Source organism: Vombatus ursinus, unplaced genomic scaffold (assembly GCF_900497805.2).
Source record: "Vombatus ursinus unplaced genomic scaffold, bare-nosed wombat genome assembly UNPS02009205.1, whole genome shotgun sequence".
NCBI lineage: Eukaryota > Metazoa > Chordata > Mammalia > Diprotodontia > Vombatidae > Vombatus > Vombatus ursinus.
In genome coordinates this window covers 20,444,551-20,453,067 of record NW_020948983.1, presented here as the reverse complement: position 1 = coordinate 20,453,067, position 8,517 = coordinate 20,444,551, and the positions used below count along the sequence as shown (strand labels likewise).

The 8,517-nt window shown below is 44.3% G+C and overlaps 1 pseudogene; it reads left to right on the top strand.

Moving 5' to 3' along the window:
- The first annotated feature begins 6,370 nt into the window (after positions 1 to 6,370).
- On the top strand, positions 6,371 to 7,416 carry LOC114035653 (annotated as a pseudogene).
- Positions 7,417 to 8,517: the final 1,101 nt, after the last annotated feature.

Here is an 8,517-nt window from a genome sequence, read left to right as displayed (position 1 = left end):
GTGAGCTATTACTATTAATAACTATTCTTCCCATCTCCAGTGTCTTCTCCAATCTAAGCTGCAGTCTTCCCAAGTAATTGTATAGGGTTAGATTATTAATTTAATTCAACATTTATCAATAACCCGCTGCACAAAAGGTATTGTGCTCCCATTGATAGTAGAAAGGGAAAAAAGGGACCATTGCTGTCCTCACACTCTCACACTCCACTGAGAGGCATAGAAGGTGTGCACATTTCAGAAAATAGTAATTTAATAAGAGGGACAGCACTAACAACTGGGAAGGGGGTGAGGTCGAGGGAGTGTGAGTGGTACCTGAGCTTGAACCTTAAGGCAAGGCAAGGATTCTGAGAGAGAGGAATACAATCCAGCCAGTTGGAGAGAAGGAATTGGATGAGGGGACAATACACAGACTAAGAGATGACATTATGAGTTCCAGAAAGAATGGAGAGGAGTGGTATGAAGTGAGGATGGAAATGAATGTTGAAGCCAGACTCTAGAGCACCTTCACAGGCAGGCAGAAGAGTGTTTGTTTTGTCCTTTAGGAAATAGTGAGAAGGTGGGTGACGCAGCTAGATATGTACCGTAAGAAGATTATTTTGGCAAGTTTGTAAAAGATGGATTGTAGAGGGCAGAAATTGAAAGGAAGGAGAGCATAGGTTATAGATGCTGAAGAAAACTTAGGCATATGGTCTAACTCCTTTATTTTACAGAAGCCCAGAGAAGTTAAGGGACTTTCCCAACATCACTCAGGTAGTAAGTAGCAGAGCTGGTCCTGGAGCCGACGATCCTTGATAGCTGATCCAGTGCTCTTATATCTGGCTTCTATTCATTTCATTTTACTCCATCATCTTCCTAATTCTTACCTCTGAGTGTATTATCCAATGCTCAGAAACCATCAAAGGCTGTGAATGGAATAAAGCACAAACTTTTAAACCTAGTATTCAAGACCCTGGGCAGCTAGGTGGTACGGTGAATCGAGTGCCAGGCCTGGAGCCAGGAAGTTCTGAGTTCAAATCTGGACTCAGACACTTACAAGCTGTGTGACACTGAGCAAGTCACCTAATCCTGTTTGCCTCAGTTTCCTCATGTGAAAAAAATGAGCTGGAGAAGGAAATGGCAAACTATTCCAATATCTTTGCAAAAAAAAGTCACAAGGAGTCAGACATGATAGAAAGAACTGAACACTACTACTACTACTACTATTACTATTACTACTACCTGCTATGTGCTAAGGCCTGAGTTCTTCATGCTGAGGGGTGGAGGTCCAATCAGGGGTCCTTGAGCTCATATTCTGGCTCCAGAGACCAGATTCATAAACCTGAACTCTTCCTCTCATCTCCCCATAAGCCACTGGAGTAAGTGTTTGTGGATGGACTCTCATAGTTGTTTCTTCTGTTCCCATTTAACTCTTAAATTGTTATTTAGTTTTTCCTTTTGTGTGAACCTTTTCTCCCTAAGAGCAGGGGAAAGGAGATATCTCCTCTAGCCAGTCTCCTCCATATTCTAGCTGGATACTGGGCATGCAGCAGCTTTCAGTATATTCCCACTGAGTGAATGAGTGAATTTGATAAATGATGGGAGGCCAGTAGACAGTGTAGTGAATGAAATGCTGGACTTGGAGTCAAGAAGACCTGAGCTCAAAACCCTGACTCAGATGCTAATTAGATGTGTGACCTTGGGCAAGTCGTTTCATTTTTCTAAGCCTCAGTTTTCTCATCTGTAAAATGAGGGAGTTAGACTCAATGACATCTAATCTAGCTCTAAACCTATGATCCTGTGATTTAGTGAATTAATTAAAGTGAATAAATGAACCAAGGAGTAAGTGAATGAGTGAATAATGAATGGACACAGGTATGCACAGAACTGATTATAAGAACAATGATTATTTTCTTTCAGGGCCACCCCAGTGAACAGAGAGCGGAAATTTTTATTCTTGGAAGAATAGTGATGGGAGGGAGAGTCAAAGATAGGACTGTCAGGGATGAGAAAGTCCAGGAATAGATAAGAGAGATGGGGAAGGGAGAAGTCATAGAGGTGGGGGCCAGGAATTGAAACAGAGGCATCAGAACAGGAAAGAGGAGGTCAGCAATGGGGGGTTAGAAACAAAGTTTCCAGATTGTGAATTGAGCGGTAAGCAGCATGAGATCAGGCAAGAAGGTGATCAGGAACAGGGCATCAAAAATTGGGGTTTAAGAAGGTCCAGGATAAAGGACAGAGATGGGCTCTTGAGGAGAGGGTCAGAGGATGAGGTAAAGGGTGGTAGTCAGGAATAAGAGTTCATAACTCATAAATAGAAATAGGAGATTCAGAGATAAGGGTCAGGAATGAGGGTCAGCAATAACAGGTCAAGAAAGATGAGGTTAGGGATTAAGGTAAGGGTAAGAGAGGTAAGGGAGAATAGGTCAGATGTGAGGATCAGGGATACACAGTCCAGAATAATAGTCAAAGGCATCAGGTCAGAGATGAAGTGTCAGAGTTAGGGGCTAAAAATGAGGGTCAAAGAGCAAGATCTGGGATGAAAGTCAGAGGTTAATAATAAAGGTCAGAAATGACAGGTAAGGGTGTGATTTGGGGGTGAAACCTGGAGATGGACTGGGTTGGAGATGTGTTAGACATCAGTGATAAGAATTAGGGATTGAGGTCTGTGATAGGAGTAAAAAAGTTTAGAGAATAATCACAGGGTAGAAGATGGGTTCAAGAATAGAGATCAGAGAAGGGAATAAGGAATAGGTTCAATGTTGGGGGTCAAGGATAGTGACTCATGATAATGGTCAGAGATAGGGGTCAGAAATAGAGTCTGGAGGATTTAGGGGGATCAATGGTGAGATTCCGAGATGAGAGGCTAGGGCTGAAGGTTACAAATGGGAGAGTCAGATATCAAGACCAGATATGAAGGTCAGAGATAAGGAATGGGGTCAGGATAGGGTCAGAGATAGGGTCAGGAAGCCCAACCCAGAATTGGGTCTCTGGTTGAGGATTATGGATGGAAGTTAGAAATAGATGAGTCAAAATGGTGAATAAATCATAAAGCTCAGATATGGGCTTTAGGGATGGGATATCAAGGATGGGAGTTAGTAATTAAGTTCAGAAATGGGGAATGTAGAAGATTAGAAATAGGAGTTTCAAGATGAGGATCAAGAATAGAATTCAAGAGTGAAGGCAGGTATGGGAAAGTTAGGGATGGGGTCAGGATTAGAGGTTAAAGATGAGAGTAAGCAACGGAGTTCAAGGTTTGGTATCAAAGAAGAGAGTAAAGGGTAGTGACTAGAGATAGAATCAATAACAGATGAGGTTCAATTATAGGAACCAGAGAGGGGAGAGATCAGAGAAGAGGATCAGCATCGAGAGTTAGGGCTGGGGGTCTGGGATCACAGTAAAAGATGGGATTTATAGGGAAAGTAATCAGTGATAGAGGTTAGAGATGGAGGTCCAGGACTGGGGACAAAAGATAAATCAGAATTGGACTTCAAAGATGGGCCACAAATTAGATCAAGGAACAAAGTCAAGAATAAGTGTCAAAGATAGAAATGAGGGATGAGCTTCAGAAATGGTAGTGGGTTTAAGGTCTAGATATGGAAGTAAAGGATAGGAGCCAGGAATGGGGGGTCAGTAGTGAGGGAATCAGAGAGGAAGGTCAGAAATGGTCAGAGATTGGAATTTGGAATCAGAGTGAGATAGTGCCAGAAATAGAGATCATCCATGTGGGCAGAAATAGGAGCCAGAGATGAAGGTCAAAAATGAACAGGGAGAGGATCAGAAATGGGGGTTAAGGGATGGGTTTATGTGTGCCAGGGATAACGATGACCAATTCAGGATTGGAGATGGGGATGGGCAGGAATGAGGATCAGAGATAGAGATAAAAGTTGATATTCAGAGCTGAGGATCAGCACTAGAGATCAGAAACAAGTGGGGCAGAGTAGGGTCAGGGATGAACAACAGATATAGAATAGAGATGGGATTAAGGGGTTAAAATCAGAGACAGAAGTAGTAAAATAAGGGATAGGGGCCAAAAATGGGTGTCAGAGAGGAGAGTGGAGAGTGGAAGTCAGAGACAAGAGTAAATAGATGGAAATAAAGGTAGAGGTCTGAAATGGGGATCAGGATTGGGAGTTAGAGATATAAAGTAAGTCAGGGATGGGATCCAGAGATGGGAGTCAGGGTTAGTGAATAAACAAATATGGAGATTAAAGGCCAGCGTCAGAGATGAGAGTAAGATATGGTATCTAAGGATAGGAATTAGAAATGAAGGGTATAGATTGGTGGGTGGTAGAAGGGTAGATATGCCAGGTCAGAATGATGTTTAGAGGTCAAGGGTAGCAGGCCAGGGGTTGGAGAAGGTTAGAGAAGAAAGTCAACAATGGGAGTTAGAAATCAAAATGGTGTCAGGGATGGAGAGCAGAGATGGGGTCAAAGTTCTCAGACTAGGAAGGAATCGCAATGGACACCTAATCCAATCTTTATCTATACAAGAATTCCATCTGCAACATCCCCAATAAATGTCCATCCATCCTTTGTTTGAATGCCCTTATTTTTAATTTTTTACTAATATCTTTATTTTTATATTATCTATATAATGAGGGACTAGCCAGTCTCTTGTAACATCTCCACTGCCCAATATAGCTCTCCCAAAGAGCTATCTCTTATAACAAGTAAGAACAAAGGGGAAAAGTAAATTTCAGTAAAAGTAACCAATACACTAACTGCCTCATCCAACATCCTCATTGGTGTTCCAGACCCAGAGTCTTCCACCTCTGCAAAGAAGGAAAGGAAGTGTATTTGCACTTTGTCTTTGGGGACAAGTTTGATCACTGTGATTTGAAGACCTTCACTGAAGAGAAAAATCTATGATTTCCTGAGGCAACTCATTCTACTTTTGAATGGTTCTAATTATTAAGGAGTTTTTCCTTACATCAAGCCTAAATTTCCCCCCTTTTGCAATATCCCATAGTGCTCCTGATTCTGCTTTCTAGGGCCACACAGAAAATGTCTAATCCGCTTCCACACAACAACCCTTCAGATAATTTAAGATAAATATCATGTCCCCTCTGAGTTTTCTCTTCTCCAGGTTAAACATTCCCAGTTTTATAACTGGTTCTTACATAACATGATCTCAAAGCCCTTCAGTATCCTGATCGCTCTGTTCTGGATGCTCTGCAGCTAATCAATGTCCTTCCTAAAATGTGGCTTTCTTTCAGCCTAACCTGTCACTTCCCTAGTCCTGGTCCTTCTATGACTTCTTTAATTTAGCCCAAGATTGCATGAGTTTGTCTGTCTGTTTGTTGGCTGCCATAAAGAATAAGAAATGGGGTCAAAGGTGTGTGTTAGAAAGGAGAATCAAGGATGGGGAACAGAGATGAGAGAAAGGCTTAGAGGCTGGAGAGATGGGGGTCAAAGATGGGACTTAGAAATGGTGGATCAGGGATGGGTATCAGAGATGGGGCCAGGGATAAGAGCTGAAGCTGGGGGCTTGTGTGGAGAACCAGGGATATAACACTGTATGAGAGACTGTCAGAAAATAAAAGAGGTCAATCAAGTATAAATGTCAGGGATAATATTAGGAGATGAGGTCAAAATGAAGAGCTAGAGATGGGAAGATAAGGATGAGGGTCAGAAATGGGGGGTCAGGAATAGAGAATGAGAAATGGAGCTCAAAACAGGTTCAGGGATGGGGTCAGGGATGAGTAAGGAATATGAGTCAAAGATGGGATCAAGTATGGGAATCAGGGATGAAGGTCAGAAATTGGGAGGTCATGAATGACATATTAGGGATGTGGATCAAGAGTGGAGGGTTAGATGGATATCAGAGATGAAAAACAAAGATTAGGCCAGAAATGGGAACCAGGAATGATGGCTAATGATGGGGAAGGTTAAAAATGCCTCCATTGTTAGGATCAAGGATAGGTTTAAGGTGATAAATCAAAGATGAACAACCAGGAATGTACTTCTACGTTCAGGTCAGGAATGGGAATCAGAGATGGGAGTCAGAGATTGGAATTGGAGAATAGGGTAAGACATGGGAATAGGAATGAGTTCAGACTGAATCAAGATTAGAGCACTGGGGAAGAGAATCAGGAGAAGAAGATCCAGAGATAGAGCCCTAAAATTGTGTTAGGGATAAGGGTTTAGGGAAGGAGGAATTAAACACATGGGTCTGAATGAAGGGCATGGATAGAAGTCATAGATGGGAACTCAAAGTAGGGGCCAGTAATACGGTCAGAGGTAAGAGTAAAGAATGGAGAATCAAGGTTGCAGTCAGGTAATGAAGATCAGAAAAATAGCTCAGAAATGGGGATCAGAATGGAAAGGTCAGAGATGGGAGTCAGATATGACAGAGATGAGATTAGGAATGGTGTGGTCAGAGACTGGGGTCATGGGTAAGCCATCTAGGGAGGGTATCAGAGATGTTTGTCAGGGGTAGGAGTCAGAGATAGGGATCAGAAATAAGAGGGTTAGCAGTTGCAGGATCACGAGGTGGGAGGGAGGGAAGGGGAGGGACTGAGGGACTGGAGGAGTGGAGGAGTGGAGGTCCTGGGAGCCTGGAGAGGGAGACGCCACCAACACCGGCGGCCGAGCCCTGGAGGTGGCCCCTCAGACCTGGGCCCGGTCATCCTCTGCCCCCTTTCTTCACCCCTTGGCCTGGAGCAGAAAAACATTATCACTGATGTCCTGGGGAAGCTGGAGGAGATCACCGGTATCAAAAAGTACTACCTGGCTACAGGTTCCATTGCCTTCCTAGCCCTCTATCTCATATTTGGATATGGTGCGTCCCTGCTCTGCAATCTCATTGGATTCATCTACCCAGCATATGCTTCCATCAAGGCCATTGGAAGCACCAACAGAGAAGATGATACCATCTGGCTAACCTCCTGGGTGGTATATAGCCTATTTGGCCTGGCTGAGTTTTTCTCTGACATCTTCCTTTTCTGGGTCCCCTTCTACTGTGCAGAGAAGTGTGCCTTCTTGCTATGGTGCATGCTTCTGGCAGCCTATAGTGGCTCCCAGATCCTGTATCATCGCCTGATCAGGCCCATCTTCCTGAGGCACTGGGCTTCCATGGACAGCCTGGTGACTGACCTGAGTAAACACGCCCTGGACACAGCAGCCAATTTGACCTGGGAAGCAACCAAGGTAGGCATGATTCACCCCCAGAAGAATAAATGAAGAGCTCACTCCTGAGTCAGAGGCTTCAAATGACTGGACACCCTCCTCCCAGCCCCCTCAGCATCAAGGGATCCTGGCCCATGTCTAAGCAGCTGACCCCTCCCAGTTGTATGTCTCCAACCAACTCCACCCTCTTGGGCTTTAGGGCATTAGAGAAGTCTCCCTAGGCTGGGAGGCGAGGAGGGCATGGTGGGGGACCTCTGTCCATTTAGGTTCTACCAGCACCTGGCCCTGCTGGTGCTCAGACTGTTCTAGTGTACCGTTAATCATCTGCCTCTGAGCCCCTTTACCACCACTGGCCTCCCACAGGACTCTTGATGTGTCCTGGCTATTCCAGCTGCCCATGTATTTTAAAAAAAAAAAGTCCTACACAGGCCAAAAAAAAAAAAGGAAATAAGAGGGTTATATGTGGGGAATTAGAGATGAGGGGTTCAAAATGAGAAAAAGAATGTAGGATCAGAAATGGGGGGTGGGTGGGTCATGGATTTGGACATATGTAGAAATTAAAGATGGAGGTTGGGGTCCAGGATTGGAGTTAGGAGGCTGAGCACAGTGGGAGCCAAAGATAGAGTTACAGATATGGGGGTCAGAAATGGGACTAAGATATGGGCATTAGGGATGGGGGTCAGGGATAGGAATATGTAAGTCAGGGGTAGAGGCTTGGAAATGAAAATCAGAGCTTGAGATTAGAGACTAGGGTTACAGATAAAGGTCAGGAGTGGCAATGATTTATATCAGAAATAGGGACCAAAGAGGCAGCTAGGTGGCACAGTGGATAGAGCATCGGCCCTGAAGTCAGAAGAACCTGAGTTCAAATTTGATCTCAGACCAAACATTTGGTACTTACTAGCTGTATGACCCTGGGCAAGTCACTTAACCCCAATTGCCTAAAAATGAAAAAAAAACTGAAAAAAAAGGAAAGAAATAGGGACCAGAGATGTGGGAACACAGATGGGCATCAGAGATGGGGGTCAAAAATAAGGAATCAAGAATGGGAAAGTCAGGAATGGGAAATACTGGATGGGAGATAGAAATAAGGCCTGGGGATATGGGTCAGGGGACCTAGACTCAAGAATGGGTAATTAATGATAGCAATATGGTGTCAGAGATGGCAAGAGAGACTCTGACTATGGCTTTCCATCTCTTTCTCCTCCTGCATCAGCCCCTTCCCCATGCATTGGGCTCCCTCTATCTTTCCACCCCACTAAGGTGTTAGGAGAGGCTCAGCTGCATGGCCTCAATCCCCCTAAAGAAGGGATGATTGGATCTGACCTTGTACCCAGGAAAGGCCCCTCTCAGATTTACCCCAGCTCTAAAAGAGACCCCAGGGGAGGGGGACATAGCCTAACCCCTGGC